This window comes from Gorilla gorilla, chromosome 2, assembly GCF_029281585.2.
Source record: "Gorilla gorilla gorilla isolate KB3781 chromosome 2, NHGRI_mGorGor1-v2.1_pri, whole genome shotgun sequence".
Lineage (NCBI taxonomy): Eukaryota > Metazoa > Chordata > Mammalia > Primates > Hominidae > Gorilla > Gorilla gorilla.
Window position 1 is genome coordinate 47,461,887 of NC_086017.1, and position 20,299 is coordinate 47,482,185.

The 20,299-nt window shown below is 44.0% G+C and overlaps 1 protein-coding gene and 1 non-coding gene across 2 annotated transcripts in view; one reads left to right on the forward strand and one right to left on the reverse strand.

Annotated features, from left to right (window-relative positions):
- Positions 1-20,299, forward strand: part of ITGA9 (integrin subunit alpha 9) — a 371,697-nt gene that overhangs the window by 107,222 nt on the left and 244,176 nt on the right. The gene's annotated exons all lie outside the window — the stretch shown is intronic.
- LOC115934169 (U7 small nuclear RNA) lies at positions 13,598-13,660 on the reverse strand. The gene has a single exon (XR_004069996.1). It is a non-coding gene; the product is annotated as a U7 small nuclear RNA (small nuclear RNA).

The window sequence follows — 20,299 nt, forward strand, 5'->3', positions numbered from 1 at the left end:
TGAGTTAATTCTTTGTTTAATAACAAAGAGCTGCCAGATGGTAATTTTGGAGGCTCAGATACACTCTGTTGCACGTGCCTGTCCAGCTTAAAATATGTCAGAAAGAATGAGGGAATGACTCAAACAATTTCAGGAAATGGTTCAAGGCTGTGTAACCTTTAAGGAAAACCACACGGAGCCATTACCTTGTGTTGAAAGGCAGCTCCCTGGCTCCCTGGGAGGCCTGGTGGCAAGCAGTGAGACACTTGATTTAGGTGAAGGGGGGCCCCAAGGCAGTGGTGCCTCCCTTCCTTCTGCCCAGAATTGAGGTGTTGTCCCTGCAGTGGAAACTCAAGAGCAGCACTGTCTGATAGAAATATAATGTGGTCACATCTGTAATTGTAAATTTCCTTTTTTTTTAAATTATGCTTTAAGTTCTAGGGTACATGTGCACAACGTGCAGGTTTGTTACATAGGTATACATGTGCCATGTTGGCTTGCTGCAGCCATCAACTCATCATTTACCTTAGGTATTTCTCCTAATGCTATCCCTCCCCCAGCCCGCCACCCCCCGACAGGCCCCGGTGTGTGATGTTCCCTGCCCTGTGTCCAAGTGATGTCATTGTTCAAGTCCCACCTATGAGTGAGAACATGTAGTGTTTGGTTTTCTGTCCTTCTGATAGTTTGCTGAGAATGATGGTTTCCAGCTTCATCCATGTCCCTGCAAAGGACATGAACTCATCCTTTTTTATGGCTGCATAGTATTCCATGGTGTATATGTGCCGCATTTTCTTAATCCAGTCTATCATTGATGGACATTTGGGTTGGTTCCAAGTCTTTGCTATTGTGAAGAGTGCTCCAATAAACATACATGTGCATGTGTCTTTATAGTAGCATGATTTATAATCCTTTGGGTATATACCCAGTAATGGGATTGCTGGATCAAAAGGTAATTCTAGTTCTAGGTCCTTGAGGAATCGCTACACTGTCTTTCACAATGGTTGAACGAATTTACACTCCCACCAACAGTGTAAAAGTGTTCCTATTTCTCCACATCCTCTCCAGCATCTGTTGTTTCCTGACTTTTTAATGATCACCATTCTAACTGGCATGAGATGGTATCTCATTGTGGTTTTGATTTGCATTTCTCTGATGACCGGTGATGATGAGCATTTTTTTTTCTAGTAGCCACATTGAAAAAGTTAAACAGGTAAAACTAATTTCAATAACATATATCAGTTTGCTAGAGCTGCCATAATGAAGACCACAGACTTGTGGTTTATATGAACAGAAATGTATTTGCCCACAGTTCTGGAGGTTGGAAGTCCAGGATCAGGTGTCCACAGGTTTGGTTTCTCCTGAGGCCTCTCTTCCTGGCTTGTAGATGACTGCCTTTTCCCTGTGTCCCCGCATGGTCTTTCCTCTGTACTCATATCTCTGGGGTTTCTGTGTGTCCACATTTCCTCCTATTCTAAGGACTCCGGTCAGATTGGATTAGGGCACACCCTGAGGGCCTCGTTTTAATTTAATCAACCCCTTTAAAGTCCCAGTCTCCAAATACAGCCCCATTCTGAGGTACTGGGAGTTAGGACTTTAACATAGGAATTTTGGGGGAACACAGTTCAGCGCATAAAAATGTATATTATTTAGTCCAATATCGCCAAAATGTTATTATTTCAACATAAAATCAATAAAATGTTAATGAAATATTTGCCTTCTTTTGTGTACTAGGGCTTTGAAGTCTGGTGTGAATATTAGCCCCATTTTATGATCTCATTAGGCACACGTGGGTAGTGGTGACCGTATCAGACAGTGCAGGTCTAGTGTCAAACCTCCTAATCTCTTGGGAGACCTTGGGATTGTCGTAAGGGGGCCTGAGTGAATTCATAAAACATATGCAGTTCCTGAATCAACTAATAAGTAAAAGTATACCTTTTATCACCTGAGGTTCTGGTAAATATTTTGGTATTATAAAGGTTGCTTTCACACTTACAAAAGTTAAGAAGCATGGTTCTGACTTTCCTAAACTGGGGTTTCTAGAGCCCAAGCTCCATTAGCATGGTGATGACGGCCTGCAAAATCTTTCCAGCATTTCAGAAAGCCTGGTGGGATCACAGGGGTTGGCATCCAGCTACTGACAAGGTCAGCATCATTGCTTTCAGCTGGCGTTTTAGTACAGTTTTTCTGGTGACTAAACTTTCCGCGTGCTGATCAAACTTTCCGCGTGGCTTTTTATGACACTGTAAGAATTACTGGGGTCATGCCTGGAGAGGTGGCCCACAGTTCACGCACAGGCTCGAGTGCAAGCCTTCCGGGGACTCATCTCTCAGCCCTGTTATTATTCTCAGGGCTTTGGAGGGTGCAGAGGTAGATGAAGTAAGCAAGCACTATTGTGCTTCCTGTGTTGAAGTCAGGGAATAAGAATTTCCTGTGTGCCACAAATAATGCTCCCCACCTGTATAGAATGCCTGGGAAATGCAACACTGGCCATCCTTCAGCTCCCCTGCCTACAGCTGTTGTGCTGGTGGGTCTCCTCCTATTCTCAGAGCAGAGAGCCACGAATGGGGCACTGGGGGCCGTGACAGTCATCCCTTAGCTCTGGCCTTCTGGTTGTGGGCAGACTCTGCTGTGTCCGGCAGCCCATCCAGCGTTGGATGGCATCAGCAACCTGAAAGCCCTTTCTTAGGCTGAACCAGAGTCTACCTCCATGTAATCACACACTCCCCTCCTATTTCTGCCCCGGAGCACCTACAGATATCTGTCTGTCTGTCCCCATCCCCACTGCCTACTTCCTCCAGACTCAGCATCCTGAGTTCCTTTGGGTTACTAGTTCATTTTGGAACTTATTCCACTATTGAATTATCCGTATTCTTTGGTTTTATACCTTTATTCCTCTTTAGTTGACCTTTTAGATACTTTTCTAACCGTGCCCCCCCTCCCCACCCCGAAAGATCAGGGAAAATAAGAAGAAATTCAAACCCTTGTTTTGCTCCTCATCAGCAACAGTGGTAGGGAAGATGCCCACGGCACGGAGGTTCAGTGGTTGTTTTCATTCCTTCCTGTTAGCCAGTTTCCTCAAATTGGTCAGTATAATCCTACCTCTTGGAGCTATAGCTGGCTGGATTCTTCTGCCATTTTTGGCAGTTATATATTGGTCTGGATTTAAAAGTGATGTTTATTCCATAGCTCTCCTGAATATGACATTTGTTCCTCTTTCATCCTATACTTCCCTGGGCATGATACCCTTCTTTCCATCAGCTGTGTTGGAGAAATGTTAGCATGTGGCAGATGTATCCTTGCTTGTTTAATTAATGAGCCAAACAGTCCAGAAACTTAGGTTACAACCAAGGTAGTCTGGCAAGAAATATACATGAATTCAAAGAGGTTTGGGATAATTTTATTAATGATAAAACCATAAAGAACTCAGAAAACATTTTAAGATGCTTGGCATCAGGAACTATCTCATTTGTCTCCATATCCCCAGCACCACGCAGAGTAATTGACATTGACTAATTGCCCAATAAATGTTCACTGAATGTTAGGAGAAGCTGGAGTATTTCCAAAATGAACATATGCTCAAGATATTCTACTAGAAGTTTACAATGTTATCTTTTACATTTAGATTAGTGATCCATTTTGAGTTAATTTTTGTGTGTTGTCCAGGATAGTTTCAAACAGTTGTGTAAAACAATTCTGTTTGTTGGTTATCATGAGTAGACTAATACCTGTCAGATCATATAACCCGACAGTCAGCTGGAAACACTTGGTCACATGAGATTGCCTATCTACATTTTAAATTTGGCTTCAGAGGGAGCAGCCAGCAACTCCCCTCAACCCCCTAAATTTTGGATTGTCCTAATGAAATCTTGGACTGAAGCAGTACATTTTTAACTAGGCTTTCTCAGGAGATTTGGTTTGGCTGGCACTCAGCCCACACTTTGCTTAACTCTGAGCAAAGGTGTCCATGGGTGGATAATCCCATCTCCCCATTCTGGATGTGCCAGCACTTTTCCTACTCATCCCCAGTTATGGAACGTCTAAATTCTTTCTCATTTTCTCCTGTCACTACCATGCTGCAGTGAGCATCTTGGGGCACCTAACTATTAATTCTGGAGGACAGATTCCAGCCGTGGCTTTGCTGGGTCAATGTTACAGCCATTTATGTCCCCTCAGATGTTGGGTTGGTCCTGGATGCTGCCCTGTAACTCCATCACACCCATCTGAAGTCCTGCCTGGTAGGCAGCAGACACTGGGTGTGGCTTGGTTTCTCATACCTTTTTATTTCAGTCCCTGGTGTTTTTGTCATCTTGTGTGGCAGTGGCAGTGCTCCAGCTGATCATTTTTATGGGACAGTCCTTCCTTGATGAGACCCAGATCCCTGTCACTTGACAACATAATGAATATTATTCTTCATACCAGCATTTCCCAAAGCATTTTTTCAAAGGATAGTAACGACTTTTATGTCAAAAAGCAAAACAAAATTCTGAGTTCAAATTAATTTTGGAACATAATTGAATTTAACGCAGGCTTTTTATTGCAGGACTTCGTGGAGCTTTAGAAGCCCAGGCACGCAAGGAGGATGCACTGTTTGGCATTTCCTAAATGTACTTGACTACAGAACACCTTTTTTCTCCTGAGGTTTAGGAAATGGTGCTATGATATAGATTAGTTTTCTATGAATAATTTGGCTTTATGCCTTCATATACCTTTTCTCTCTACTCATGTAGAAACTCTTCTTCAGCTTCATGTTTTAATAATGGAAGAACTTAGTGATGTTTCATATCTAGAGATTCTTCTCTAGGTCCTTCTCATCGATAAGACCTGTTTCAAGATATGGCAAGCCCTAGTTCTGATCTCTGGGGTCCTCACCATTTATAGACTTCCATTAATCCTGTGGTGACTTAATTGTTTTGTTATATTTTTAGTGGCCTCCTACACTATGGAAGACTTTCTGAAAGCCCATATCTCATGCTAAATTTAGCTGGATTTTTAACAGCCTTGATTGATTGCTGGTCTTAATGGAAGAAAATGTGATCCTTTCTCTTCCTCCCTTGTCATTAAATTATTACTAATCTATGACCAGAGGAAGTAGCCACTGCATACGTGGGTGTATTTTTAAAAATTGTGACACATCATCAAGATGGATATACTTGCCCCTTTAATTCAACAGGCACCTGTTGAATGCCTGTGCATGCAAACATGATGCTGGGCTGAGCCCTGGGGCTTACCCTGAAGAGCTTTGGAGCCCACAGCAGAACTCCCAGCCAGGCTCATCCACCACTACAGCCACAACCATTCCTACCTGGAGAAAGGGGCTAAAAGAAGCCCATGGCATTAACAGACATTCTGAAACACCAACCCTTAGGAAAGGAGTAGAAATGGGAGTTGGGATTAAAAGCGTAGGTGAGGTTAAAGGGTTTGAACAAAATGGGCCTGATCTTGGGCTTCTGAAGTCCTGTATAGTGTAACTGCTGACCTGAGGGCCTGTGGCTCTCCTGTAGTGAGGGAGGATCCAACTGGAGTATGACTTCCACCTCTGCATGGCCAGCCTGGTGACGTGAAGCACATTTCTTACGTCAGGTTCCCAGTTTCCTCTTCTGTAAAATGGAGGCAGCATGGGATTGTAATGAGGGTTAATGGAGCTCATTTACCTGAAACGCCCCAGAGGGTGCTTAGCAAATACTTTATGCTTCTTGTGGGTCCATTACTTTCCCTTGCCTGTTTTTTTAGGGACCCTGGAGTGTTACCTTGGCTTCTGATTAAAAGCTAGGTTGGCAGATGCAAGCACACATGCCTCCTATAGTGTTGTCCTAGGCTGGGGTGGTGTTAGTGGTCAGGCAAATAGTTGATCACTCTGTGTTCTCAAGACAAGCAATGGGTAAGAAGACAAGGCCACGGAGGTCAAAGATACAGAAAGATAATTGCCATATATGCTATGCAGCCAATGCCCCTACGTCATGTGATTGTAGAGTGGTTCTTACACTAGGGTGGCATAGAATCACCTGAAGGCTTGTTTAAACAGATCGTGGGTGGTGGGTACAGCATTTCAGGTGGGGAAGATGAAAAGTTCTGGAGGTGGATGGTGGTGATGGTTGCAGAATAACGAAAATGTACTTAATGCCATAGAACTGGACACTTGAAAATGGTGAAAGTGATACATCTTATATTGCTCTCCCTGCCCCATCACAAATAGATTGCTAGGCTCACTCCTTATAGATTCTGATTCTGTATCTCTGAGGTGGACCTTAAGAATCTGCATTTGTAACATTCCCACGTGATGCTGCTGGTCTAGGGACCACAGTGTGGAACCCTTGCTGACTGGGTTGGGAGTGACGTTGGGAACTGTTTTGCCAGAAATACTGGGGACCCTTGAGTGGTAATGGAATTGGTTGTATCTTTCAGTATGATAGTTCTTATAGATGATAAAGACCTCAGAAAAATCTCACTATGTCCATGCCCAAGAGTTCCACCATGAGCACATGCCTTGAGGGCAGTGACCCTGGCTCCTATTGTCTCTGTCTCTCTATATCTATAACTTTTAATCTTGAAATAGCTTAAGATTCATAAGAAGTTATAACTCATAAGAAGTTTTAACTCATAAAAAGTCAAAATAATACAATAGTCCCCCCTTATCCATTGGGAATACATTCTAAGACCCCTAGTAGATGCCTGAAACTGTGGGTAGTCCTGAACCCTTTATCTACTGTTTTTTCAATCTGATAACTGAGACAGCTGGTAAGGGATTAATGGATAGTAGTATAATAGCATGTATATGCCAGACAAAGGTGTGATTCCCATCCTGGGCAGTATGGCATGAGATTTCATCACACTACTCAGAATAGCATGCAGTTTAAAACTTGTGAGGATGAGGGGAACTACTCTATGGAAAGATTCAGGTACCCTTTACCCGGCTTTTCCCAATGATAACATCTTACGTATACATAGTACATTATCAAAAGCAGGAAACTGTTATTGGTTTAATACTATACATTTTAAAAGAGTGCTCAGCTCAAGATTAGGAATCTATTTTTCAACTACCATTAGCCCCACTTTGGCAAGGCCAAGTGGGATAAGTGCTGGGGCTCCTATGGTGGGTGTGCTGCAGTCTTCAGCAGAGCTTGGCTACAGAGGAGAAAGATCTAAACTGGACCAATTTCATATGGTCATTGCCTGTGGCTTGTGGCTGATCATCTTGTTCTTTGGAATTGACTGTCTCATGAAATAGTGAGTTTCTTGTCACCAGAGAGATTTAAGCAAGAGCCATGGAATCCCTGTCCCCAGCACTGAGAGGGAACATGAACCATGTATTCCCTGAATGTCTTATTCCTTAAAAATCCTGTGATTCTATCAATTGTTTTGTTAGAGTTTGTGGCTGACATTGATTACACTATGAGTCATGTGACATTCCATGTTGATGTAGTTGCCTAAATGCTCGCCTTCCTGGGCTCTGCTTTCATTAGTTTGAGAGAGGAGCTGAGCCACAGAAAAGGGGCTGGAGTCTGCTAGATTAATGAAGATTTGGGATGTGTAGTCTGTTTTCACACTGCTGATAAAGACGTACCCGAGATTGGATAAATTATGAAGAACAAGAGGTTTAATGAACGCACAGTTCCACATGACTGGGGAAGCCTTGCAATCATAGCAGAAAGCGAAAGGCACGTCTTACATGGATGGTGGCAGGCAAAGAGAGAGAACTTGTGCAGGGGAACTCCTCTTTATAAAACCATCAGATCTCATGAGACTTACTCACTATCATGAGAACTGCATAGGAAAGACCCATCTCCATGATTCAACTACCTCCCACTGGGTCCCTCCCATGACAGTGAGAATTGTGGTAGCTACAATTCAAGATGAGATTTGGGTGGGGACACAGCCAAGCCATATCATTCTGCCCCGGCCCCTTCCAAATATCATCTCATCACATTCCAAAACCAATCATGCCTTCCCAACAGTCCCCCAAAGTCTTAACTCATTTCAGCATTAACTCAAAAGTCCACAGTCCAAAGTCTCATATGAGACAAGGCAAGTCCCTTCCACCTATGAGCTTTTAAAATTAAAAGCAAGTTAGTTACTTCCTAGATACAATGGGGGTACAGGCATTAGGTAAATACACTCATTCCAAATGGGAAAAATTGGTCAAAACTAAAGGCTAAATGCCCCATGCAAGTCCAAAACCCAGCAGGGAAGTCAAATCTTAAAGCTCCAGAATGATCTCCTTTTACTTCATGTCTCACATCTGGGTCATGCTGATGCGAAAGATAGGCTCCCATGGACTTGGGCAGCTCTGCGTCTGGGGCTTTGCAGGGTATAGCACCCCACCTGGCTGCTTTCACTGGCTGGCATTGAGTATCTGTGGCTTTTCCAGGTTCATGGCACAAGCAGTTGGTGGATCTACCATTCTAGGGTCTGGAGGATGGGGGCCGTCTTCTCACAGCTCCACTAGGCAGTGCCCCAGCAGGAGTTCTGTGTGGAGGCTCTGACCCCACATTTCCCTTCCACACTGTCCTAGCAGAGGTTCTTTATGAGGGCCCCCCATGAGGGCCCCACCCCTGCAGCAGATTTCTGCCTGGGCATCCAGGCATTTCCATGCATCCTCTGAAATCTAGGCAGAGGTTCCCAAACCTTAATTCTTGACTTTGTGCAAGCTGCCAAGGCTTGGGGCTTGTACCCTCTGAAGCAACAGCTCAAGCTGTACCTTGGCCCCTTTTAGCCATGGCTGGAGTGGCTGGGACACAGGGCACCAAGTCCCTAGGCTGCACAGAGCAGGGGGACCCCAGGCCTGGCCCATGAAACCATTTTTTCCTCCTAGGCCTCCAGGCCTGTGATAGGAGGGGCTGCCATGAAGACTTCTGACATCCCCTGGAGACATTTTCCCCATTGTCATGGCGATTAACATTTGGCTCCTCAGTACTTATGCAAATTTTTGCAGCCAGCTTGAATTTCTCCTCAGAAAATGGGTTTTTCTTTTCTATTATATTGTCAGGCCACAAATTTTCCAAACTTTAATATTCTGTTTTCCTTTTAAAACTGAATGAATTTAACAGCACCCAAGTGACATCTTGAATGCTTTGCTGCTTAGAAATTTCTTCCACCAGATACCCTAAGTCATCTCCCTCAAGTTCAAAGTTTCACAAACCTCTAGAGCAGGGACAAAATGCCACCAGTCTCTTTGCTAAAACAGCAAGAATCACCTTTACTCCAGTTCCCAACAAATTCCTCATCTCCCTCTGAGACCACCTCAGCCTAGATTTCGTTGTCCCTATTATTATCAGCATTTTGGTCAAAGCCATTCAACAAGTCTCTAGGAAGTTCCAAACTTTATCACATTTCCTGTCTTCTTCTGAACCCTCCAAACTGTTCCAACCTCTGCCTGTTACCCAATTTCAAAGTCGCTTCCACATTTTCAGATATCTTTACAGCAATAGCCCCTCCTGGTACCAATTTACTGTATTAGTCCGTTTTCACACTGCTGATAAAGACAACAATACCCCACTCCTGGTACCAATTTACTGTATTAGTCCATTTTTACACTGCTGATAAAGACACTGAGACTGGGTAAATTATACAGAAAAAGAGGTTTAATGGACTTACAGTTCCATGTGGTTGGGGAGGCCTCACAATCATGGTAGAAAGCAAAGACACGTCTTACATGGGTGGCAGCAGGCAAGAGAGAGAACTTGTGCTGGGGAACTCCTCATTATAAAACCGTTAGATCACATGAGACTTATTCACTCTCATGAGGACAGCACAGGAAAGACCTGTCCCCATGATTCAGTTACCTCCCACTGGGTCCCTCCCATGATAGTGAGAATTGTGGAAGCTACAATTCAAGATGAGATTTGGGTGGGGACACAGCCAAACCATATCATGGGGGTAGAGTTGAGGGAAGGAGAGAACATTCCAGGGATAGGAAATAGCACGTGCAAAGGTCCTGTGGCATGGCCTTTATGTGTAAAGGAGATATTGATAAACCTTGGTATGAAAGACTATAGGTCTCTGGGTGCAAAGTAATGGCTGAGCATGAAGCTGAATTAGACTTGGCCACTAGCTTACTTTGCTGTTGACAGAATGTTGGTACAGATTGAGCATCCTTAATCTGAAAATCTGAAATCTGAAATGTCCCAAAATCTGAAACTTTTTGAGTGCTGACATGACACCACAAGTGGAAATTCTGCACCTTACCTCATGTGATGAGTCACAGTCAAAACTTTTATTTCATGCCCCAAATTATTTCAAATATTGTATAAAGTTACCTTTATAGGTCATGTGTAGAAGGTGTATATAAACATAAATGAATATGAAGTTTAGCCTTTAGTCCCATCCTCAAAGTATCTCTTTATTATATGGAGATATTTCAAAATCTGAAAAAATCCAAAATCTGAAAGACTTCTGGTCCCTCGTATTTCAATTAAGGGATATGCAACGTGTACTTCTGCAGCTGCCTTGAGAATGCATATCATTGAATAATGTTAGTGGGAGGTTTTAAACTATCTGAAGATCACGCAACTGTGAGAGCCCAGCTCCCCTGAAATGGGTAGGGTTGGTCAGTGATTTTGCTTTGCACCAAAGCAGCTGCCTTGATCCCTCAGAGCCCCAGCATTTCTGCCCGGGGTTTGGCCACCCCTGGCCTTGGCTGACTTCTCATGGATGCAGCAAAAACCCAGTAGGATGCACCTCTCAAGTGGTTGGCAGCTTTTGCTGGACAGCTTTAGAGTCCTGTGGGTTATTCTGGTTGTTGCTATTCTTAAATATTGAGTGTCCAAAAGATTCGTGAACTGCATCTCAGCTGGGTGGGACCCTTTGGGACAGGAGTAGGGGAATCATGCCGTCATTAATTGCAAAGAGGAGTTTGGGGACCAGGTTGTCTTATAGGTTTATTTTGAACAACAGATAGGCTTGGTATTGCTGGAAGTGGATAGATTTGGGTTGCCTGTGTCTAGCAGGTGGCTTCCTTTTCCAGTATGTTGCCCACTGGTCTCATCTATCAGACTCACTTAAGAGTATTTCATTATTCATCTAATAAAGGAGTATGTGAGATTCCCAGAGGAGGAGGATCTACTTCTGTACTTGACCTGGGTGAGGACCACTGGGAACATTTGCACCTTTCACCATTGCAAACTTTGACATGTGAGAGTTTCCAGAAATACAGAGATTCTTATTTTAATCCTTTTTCTTTTTAACTGCAGAAGGGAAATAATAATGGGATAGAATAACTGCAGGGAGTAGAGAGATGAGAAAACATTAGAAAAAATAGTACAGAAGTAGAGCTGGATGAGAATCCAAGTTATGAGAACCTACTGATGAGAGGCATGCAGAAATAAAATGCCCAAATTCAGTGATCTAAATCAGGGCTCAGATGAGGCTGTTTGTATTGCACGGTAGGAATATATCCAGAAACAGTGGGCCTTTTATAAATTAGGCTTGCCATTCTCCAATTGCTTAAGACACTGAGGCCCATCAGGCCAGAAACATATGACCCACTTTTTCTGAGAAGGAACTTTCCCTTTAGGAGTGGTAATTTAGAAGAAAAGAACAAGCCCAATGAATAGTCCCTTATGGGAGGCATCTCAGCAGAGGCCCTTTTTGGGGGCAGGAGGGATTGCATAGCAATACTGCCTACCCAGAGTTGTTGTTGCCAGGCTAGGGTCCAACTCAGGGCAGGGAGATCTACTGGAGGCAGTGTATCACACACTAGTTGTCCAAGAGATGGAGAGAGAGTGCAAAATCTGAGCTGTACTTATGGGAAGCTCGGAGTCTCACAGAACTACACCCATGCTGCCCATGGTTTATGTTTAATGAATGAAATGATGATTAAGATAGGACAATTGGACAAAAAGGCTGGGCCTTCTTGGGTGGGTATTGAGTGGGAAGTGATTCAAGAGGCCAGACATTCTGTCTGGACATTAGCTGGAAGTGGGGCTGGATAAGATGAACTAGAGCCCTCTTGTGGTCCCATCATTCAGGCCTGTGGCTTTCATTTGATACCAGTGGTTCTTAAACTTTTGCAGGGATCAGAATCACCTGGAGGACTTGCTAAAGCACAAATTGCTGGGCCCCACCCCAGCGTTTCTGATTCAGTGGGTCTGGGGTTGGGACTAGGAGTGCGTTTCAAAGCACTTTCTGGAGATATTGATGCTGCTGGTCCTGGGACCACACTCTGAGATACAGTAATCTAGACCACGAAGGAGGTCTGGATCCTGGGGAGGGAATCCGCTTTCTGCTTTCCTAGGCACTAGGAAGGCAAGGAGATACTTGGGGCTGGAAGGTGGCAGGGGAGCATGGAAGGGAGGAGTCCTTGTCCATCGTGTCTCACCATCTGAGGAGCTGTCATCCGTTATTCATCCTGCCCTTCTGCTTGCCCTCAGTCTCAGAAATTCCAAAAGACAGCTTATGACCCTGCATTTTTGGTTAAAGAAAGGAGGGAACTGAACTGTCTGCTCTATGAATTCTGGGCTAGTGGGGATCATGGGGATTTTGTAAATTATTTTGGTAGCCCGTTGAGTTTTGTCTCAGGATTTCAGCAGAATCCAAACCATGTGACATGGACCATTATCATTCAGCTGCCACCTCCTGGGTCCTGCCCTGTAAACATGCCCAGGGGTCTCTGAGGATGGACGCGTGTCATTCACACACCAAGTGTGTTAGAGACAACAGAAAGCATTGTTTTTTTCCTGTGTTCTGATGAAAGTCTTTTCTGTCTTTCCCTTTGTTTCTTCGAGGGAGCTTGAGTGGCAGAATTATTATTAAGAGTACTTTTTAAGTTCCCAACAATTAGATAGGAAATGAACTGAATGGGAGTTCACATTTTACCCTCAAGAAAATGACCGCAAGAAGGCCTTACTGTGGGGTGGTTAAGAGCATGGCCTGGCTTTGGAATGCCTGGATTGGGAATCCTTGTTTTGTCACATCATCGCTGTGTGATCCTAAGCCAGTGATGTGACCTCCCTGCACTTCAGTTTCCTCACCTCTAAAGTTGGGATAATACTACAACTTATTTAGTAGGATTGCTGTAAGGACCAAATAAGATAATATAGCTCATGCAGTTAGAATTGGACCTGTCACTTACAGATAGAAGGCAATACATTTTAGTTCTTACTGTAAGAGTGAGACATCCAAAGACGTCTCATACTGTAACGTGTGATATTTGCGTATATGCTTTTTAAGGACTACAATCCTTAGTTTCCTACCTACTCAAGGTTATGTTTTGTAGATGCTAACAGTGTACATTCTAGAGAAAATCAGCTGGAGGGAGGAAAATGGTACAGTTCTAAAATTCTTTAAGCCTCATTTAATTTTTTACCTGTTACTGCTTTCATCATCACCTCTCACTCTCATTTTCCAATAAGCCTGAAAAGCATGATGGAGTCATAAGTCATGTCTGTAAAATGAAGATGTGTAGACTTTGGTAAGATCTCACATGTGATGTTAATAACAATACCTTACATACCTGGCCTCACACTTCACTTAAACTGTCCCATTTAATCCCTGAAGTGGTCTCATTAGCTTCTGTTAGTCCCATTTTACAGTTTGTACAGTGGAGACTTCAGAGAAGAACCTGGCCCAGGCTCCACAGGCAGTTAATGACAGAGCTGGGATTTTTTTTTTGTGGAGGAACAGGGGAGACTTTTCTGGTAAAGAGCAGAAAACCTGCTAGACAAATTCTAAAAGAGCCATAACACTCAGAGCTGGGATTTTAACTTCATCTGCTGCTTCAGGGACCACCTTGTTCCCAGTGTGTTTAAACACCTGGCTGGTTTTTCACTTGGGGTTCTCATTCAGATTCATGATTCTGTTTACTGAGAGATGATGTCCCAGTTACTCTAGCTCTGTTATTTCCAAACAAATTTGGATTATTTCCAAAACTTGGGGCTGTGAAATAATCATTTTATTTTGCTCACGGATTCTGTGGGTTATTCAGACTCAGTGTTCCATGATATTTGGGGCCTCAGCAGGGGTGATTCAACCACAGGAGCTAGAGTCCCCTGGGGTGTCTTTGCCCACGTGTCCCACAGGTGCATGGTTAGGACAGGGACCTCAGATGGGCTGTCATCCAGAACACCTACGTGTGGCCTCTCAATGTGGTCTTTCTGCCTGGGCTGACTTGGGTTTCCTCAGAGCATGGCAACCTGATTCCTAGTGAGATTTCCGAGAGAGTGCGGTTGTCTGGCACTTCTGTGATCTGGCAATAGCTTCAAGGAAGGAAATATATTTTTACATTGAAAGAAGAGAATATGAGCCATGTGTGCCAGGTACGGGGAGCCACCTGTGAAGATCCTGAGTAGAGGCTTAGGTCAGTGTGGACACAGTGGCAGCAGTGGACAAGGACAAGGGATGCCGGGTCATGCATTCACCCCACAAATATTCCATCTATCTCTGAACTAGGCAGAATGAACAGGGCACCAATCTAGTGGCTCTTCTGGATAATCACTTCACATGGGAATCCTAGGACTCCATATTATATTCTTATCCTGTTGAAAATTTGACCTTTTAAAGATTTATTTATATTTAGCTCAGGCCTTAAAAGTTCCATGTACTATCTAAAAAGGGAAAAGTTCATCCCAGTCAATGTCCTGTCTTGCTTATGTTTAAGTCGGATAGGAAGAAAAAAAATCCACACCAGGAGAAGATTGGTTGTAAAAGTTTATTTTACATTTATGTGAAGTTTATTTTTGGTTCTGATATTCTTCATAGGGTAGATATTTCTTCTAAGACTGTTAATAGTGTATTTCCTTTTTATTTGCCACTCCCCACCAAAATAAACCCTCTTTTATTTTTGAATCAGCTTCATATCTTCAGAATGTCCAACTTTAAATAATGGTTGGAGAAGCTCCAGGTTAAGTAGAGAGTAAAGTCTTATTGCTTTCTGACCTTTGGGTTAGGATCAAGTGTGATGTAATAAAATATCAGTCCCAAGAGTCACCTTTGCTGATTTTTTTCCTATTATTCTTTCCTGTTTTTCCATATTCATGCAGGTCTTGCAGCCAAGGATTGTTACATTAAGATCCAATCTGAAATTAAAACTTATGGTTTTAACCAATAAGCTATAAAGCTGTTGAACTCCCACTGGGATGTGGTTACCTTTTCCTAAACTTCCTGCATTGTCTCCTTTTAGCCCCACGGTTGATTTCTTATTGAGCCTTTGGAAAGTTCCTTGCCGTTTCACAGCCATTTCCCGTCAGAGTGGGGAATATTGACTATGCAAACCACTTAAGGTCACAGGCACCACAGCTGTGTTTCTTCTTTGCAGAAGGGGGGTTTCTTTGGGTGGGGCTGTGCTCAGCCCTTCTGGGTGGTGAAGGTCTGAGGTCACACTGGGAGAGCAGGTCCATATCGGGATTGGGGCTCCAGCAGGATCAGAAAGACTTCACCCAGACTTCTGGACCTGGAACACATTCTCAGAACCTTCCAGAAGACCCTGCCCTGGAATTTCTTTCAAGGGTCTTTTTCATCTGTGTACAGAGTATATTACCTTGGAGGCAGCTTTGCTGAAGGCCCCTTGAGTCAGGGGTAATAGGGTGGGAGCAGCTATACACAGTTGCATTTCAGTGTTTGATGATAATATGGTGTCCATTGGTGAGCATCTTGGTGGTGAGGAAGTTTATACGACCACAGATGCTTCTTACCCCAAGGTACCTGTGCCCTGTGCTGCTGGTGCCACTCATCCTAGGGCATTCCTGCTTGGCAGTAGCAGATTCTAGATTGTCCTGTTTGCTGGTTTGGGGGCTGCAGGGGTCTGCAGAGTGCTGCAAGGAGAAGGAGTCCCAGATCACTGGTTGACCTTCAGCGGGCATTTAACAGCATATTCCACCAGGCCTCACCTACTAGTGTTTTGTTCAGGCTGCTGTGTAACTTTGGCTTTCTCTGCTGTCTCCTATTTAAGGGTAAATAAAGGTAGTGACAGTCACAAAAATAGCATCAATGATGACAACTAGCGTTTACTGAGTGCTGACTATACCCAGGCACCATTCTAACCTCTTTACCCAAGTTGTCTCTGCTAGTCCTCACCACAGCCTTGGGAAGTGTGTGCTGTCATATACCCACGAAGAAACTGAGGCCAAGAAAGGAAAGCAGCTCTGCCCAAGGTGTTATAAGCAGAGAGCACTGAGATAGGACCCAAGCCCAATTTGTGTTGACTGGGGAATCAGTACTCAATTCTCTTAGTCTTTGACTGTTTTGTTGAGTGCCCAGGTCATCCTGGTAGAAGGGAGACAGTGACCCAGGTGAAAAAAGATGGCTACAGATGCATGGCTGCATGGCTGTGCATCATCCACCCTGGAGTATCTGCTTGCCAAAAATGGGGCTACCTGCAAAATGCTTTGAGCACTGTGGAAACAAGCCATTACAACTCCAAACGTTTATTTTTCTGATAATAGGTCAAGGTTTTCATAATTGAGTTTTAGGGGGGCTAATTTTAGACTTTCTGAAAATCAGTCTCAAGAAACAAAACCCAGAGTCAAGTAAAAGGATGCTTTTGGAACTGATGATTCTCAGAAGAAGCCATGAAGGGCTCGGCCATACCCCCGGGAAAGCTCACTGGCCAGCAGCCTGGAGCCAGTGGAGCTTCAGGTGGCTTTAATTCTTCCCTGGATGCTGCTGGTCTCCAGGGACACAGGGGTAAACAGGTCACCGTCCTTGTCCTCAAGGGTGTCATCCTCCAGGGAGGACATAGCTGGTAATGACAAGGTGTGGGCCAGCGCCTTCTTGCAGCTGGGCACACAGGGCTAGGGGAACTGAGAGGAGAAAAGGATGAATTTGGCCTTGGCTTGGAGCAGCCTTTTAATAGAAACACTCGTAACTTTCCTGCAGATGCACTTCCTGTGAATGAGGAGTCTTGATATATATTTTTCTTTAACAAGAGAAAGCCAGGCTTTTGATTAATAATTTATATGTCAATGTTGGGATCTTCATTTTGTTATGAAAGATTTCAGTTACAACAGTGTGAGGTGGGTGGTCAGGAAACATTCTCCCTGGGCTCACTTTTTGCTTAGAAAAGTCCTGATGGAGAGGTTGAGGTGGGAAGAGAGTGAGGGGGAAGACTCCATGGAGCATGACAGGCATGCTGTGCCTGCCACAGCCAAGCATGGAGGTCCCAACCATAATGTGTTTTTGAGACAGGATCTGGCTCTATCGCCCAGGCTGGAATGCAGTGGTGCAATCTCGGCTCACTGCAACCTCCGCCTCCCAGGCTCAAGCCATCCTCCCTCAGCCTCCCGAGTACCTGGGACTACAGGCGCGCACCACCATGCCTGCCTAATTTTTTGCATTTTTTGCAGAGGCAGGGGTTTCGCCATGTTGCTCAGGCTGGTGTCGAACTCAAGTGATCCACCGACCTCGGCCTCCCAAAGTGCTGGGATTACAGGCATGAGCCACCACACTCCACCTCCAACCACAATTCTTGTTTTAAAAAATGAAAATAGAGTGAAACAGAAATGGTAGAGTCAAGTCACCTTGCTCATTCACAGTCATATGCGGCTAGGACACCATGTGGTCCAGTCTGACACAGGCTGATCCCTTCCCATCAGGACCCATCCTTGGGGTCGTCCAGTCCTTGGGCTCTGTTCCTCTGATGTGGCACAGGTGGTCAGTGGGGCTGGGAAGACAGAAAGATGAGGGCCACATCCACAGAAGTCATTTCCTTCCTGTGGTACAGCCATGACACCACCCTGTGGGATGAATGGGGATTCCCCTGTTTGCTAGTTACATATGGCCAAGCCCTTCAGCCTTTCTGCCCCACTTCCAGTTTCTTTCTTGGGTGGGAATACCTTGAGCCTCAGTTAATTGTTTGAGTTTTCTTGAGTATAAAAGGAATCCTGGCTGGGCATTGAGTGAATACAATCATAAAACCCAAATGATGCTGTTGGCCTCATCTGAGCTGAGAGTGGTGTTGGCACCTTCATAGCTGACATCAAATGGATCTCCAAGCCCAAACACTAACAGTGGAACCAGCTATTGCTGCTTCTGGTGTATCATCCAAATGGGTTTTCCCAGCCATCTTCTGGTGCGTTTCTAACATACCCTTAAAAGGCATAAAAAAGTGGCATAGATGATGGCTGGAAAGATTAAGTTCTCTCTGGTGGCTTCTTTAATTTTGGAATAACCAGCCTTCCTTCAACCCCCCTACATGCATTAGAAACTTGTGAACTGTTTTTGTTCTGTTTTTAATTAGGTTGTGGTACAAGAGGAGCAATTAATAAAACCTTCCATTTCCACATCTACTGTGAAACTCTGTGACTTCTTCCCGTGTAATGATGGCTAAATGCGCAGAACATGTGAAATTTAAGTAGATTTGTGGAAACAGAAACACATTTTTATTTAGTCGTGAGCGTCACTTGGAGTATAAATAGAGCCCTTTATGATTCGTGTGCTGGTCTTTCTTCCTGGAGGGCTTCATTATTATCTCATGCTGTCATCTTTATGTTGTATTGGAAAAATCTGGGATTCTTTTTCCCTTGGTCATTATTTGCCTTTTTAAAAATAATGTAGTTTTAAAGAATTCTTGCTGTTTAATCTCAAGCCCAAACATGGTTTCTAGTGAGGAACTGATACTTAATAAAGTTTTATATTTTTAGTTCTAGAAAGAATTGTTTTGGGGGGTGAGAGGCTGCAGTTGAGAGGTACAAGAAATGTTCAATGAGGGGAAGACACTCTACTGTGGTTCCATTTGCTCTTTGAAAACTTGTGTTTCTGTTGGAAAGAAAGGTTTGATTTTGGAAGTTTTAAATGTACTGCATGATGTTGCTAAATTTTAGTTCGTTGCTGGGAAGTTTTGGATGAGCTCATTTCATAAGGATTTATGTGCCTTATAGGCCAGTGTGGGGTAAGGGGTGGAGAAGCTCGCCTCCTTCAGAAGGGTCTTCATCCCTAGAGGGATATGGAATGACCCACTGCTTTTTGGTGGGAAACGCAAAGGCCAGTCAGCTTTTGGGTGAATTTTCAAGGAAGACAGCAGCTGTCCATCTTCAGTCTTGACTTGCCATTCCCTTAGGGAGTTCCTTCCTTTCACCTATCTTTTTCTCCCCATGGCTTGGCCATGCCACAGTGGTCCCTCGGCTTCAACAGTCTTGCTTGCTTACATCTACTAACTGGGCAAGAGAGACCATTCTCCCATTGGCCCTGGACCACCACTCTGATTTGGATTTAGATGGGATCAGGAATTTTGTTTGGAATCCTTTTGGCCTTAAACAAAATAATGATGAGAGAAATCTGCCTCCCATAAGTCATAATCTCAGCAGGCTCCTGTGTCTGAGCTATTTCTGTATCCAGGTCCCCAAGAGGGCTACAGGGAAAACTTCACCATGGTGGGAGGGAAGAAAGAAGGTAAAGTCCTAAGATGTTTGCTTCTTATTCCTTGTAAGGTTTAGCCATGTATAGTCATGTGCCAGTCACTTAGGGCTGAGAAAGGGGAGCAAGCAGAGAGGGAGAAGAGGAAGAAGCCAAATGAGATGGTTCGTAATTGATTAGTGGAAGTTAAATCATGTTAAGGATAGGAGGCTTGTCCCCTCCATCATGATTTAGTATCTCATCCTTCCCAAGAGAAGTTTTGAGAACCTGTCCTCTGGTATCCAGGAAATGGCCTCGCCAGCAGTGTGCATAGCCCCAGGGAAGCCGTCTCATGAGCCCCTCCTTCTCTTGACTCCTCTCCTAATGGTCACATGGTGCCACCACTCTTTCAAGCCAAGTCAAATTGCATGAAGCAGAAAACCCAAATAAGTTTATGCAGTAAAGGTTTATTCTCACACCGAAGTAATTCAGCATTGGTATGGTGGCTCCATGGACATCAAGGATCAAGGATCCTTTCCTCTTTCTGTTCCACCATCCTCAGAACATGGCTTCCAGTTTCAAAGTTACCTTATGGCCCAATGTGGCTGTTGGAGCTCCAGCCATCACATCCAAATTCCAGATAGGAAAAAGAAGGAAGAGAGAAGATTACAAAAGAAAATTATCTCCCAGCTAATTTGTCTTTATTTATGGAGTTTTCCTGGAAGCCTCACATTATGGTGTCTGCTTGTATCTTCTTGACCACCTCTTCTCCAGGGGAGACTAGAAAATGTCTTTTAGGTAGGCATATTGTAGATTGGAATAAAGTTGAGTTTGGTTAAAAGGGAAAAGTAGAGAATGGATATTGGTTAGGCATATAGTCTCTGCCATGGTCTAGAATATATGAAGAACCTCATGTGTGAACCTTAATATATTCTGCCAAATATTCTGTTTATAATATCTAACCCTCCTATCAGATCCTAGGCCATTTGGAAGCCAGGAGCTTATCCTCTCCTCTTTGTATCAAGCCAGGGGCCCACATGTTGGGGTTATAGCCCATCTT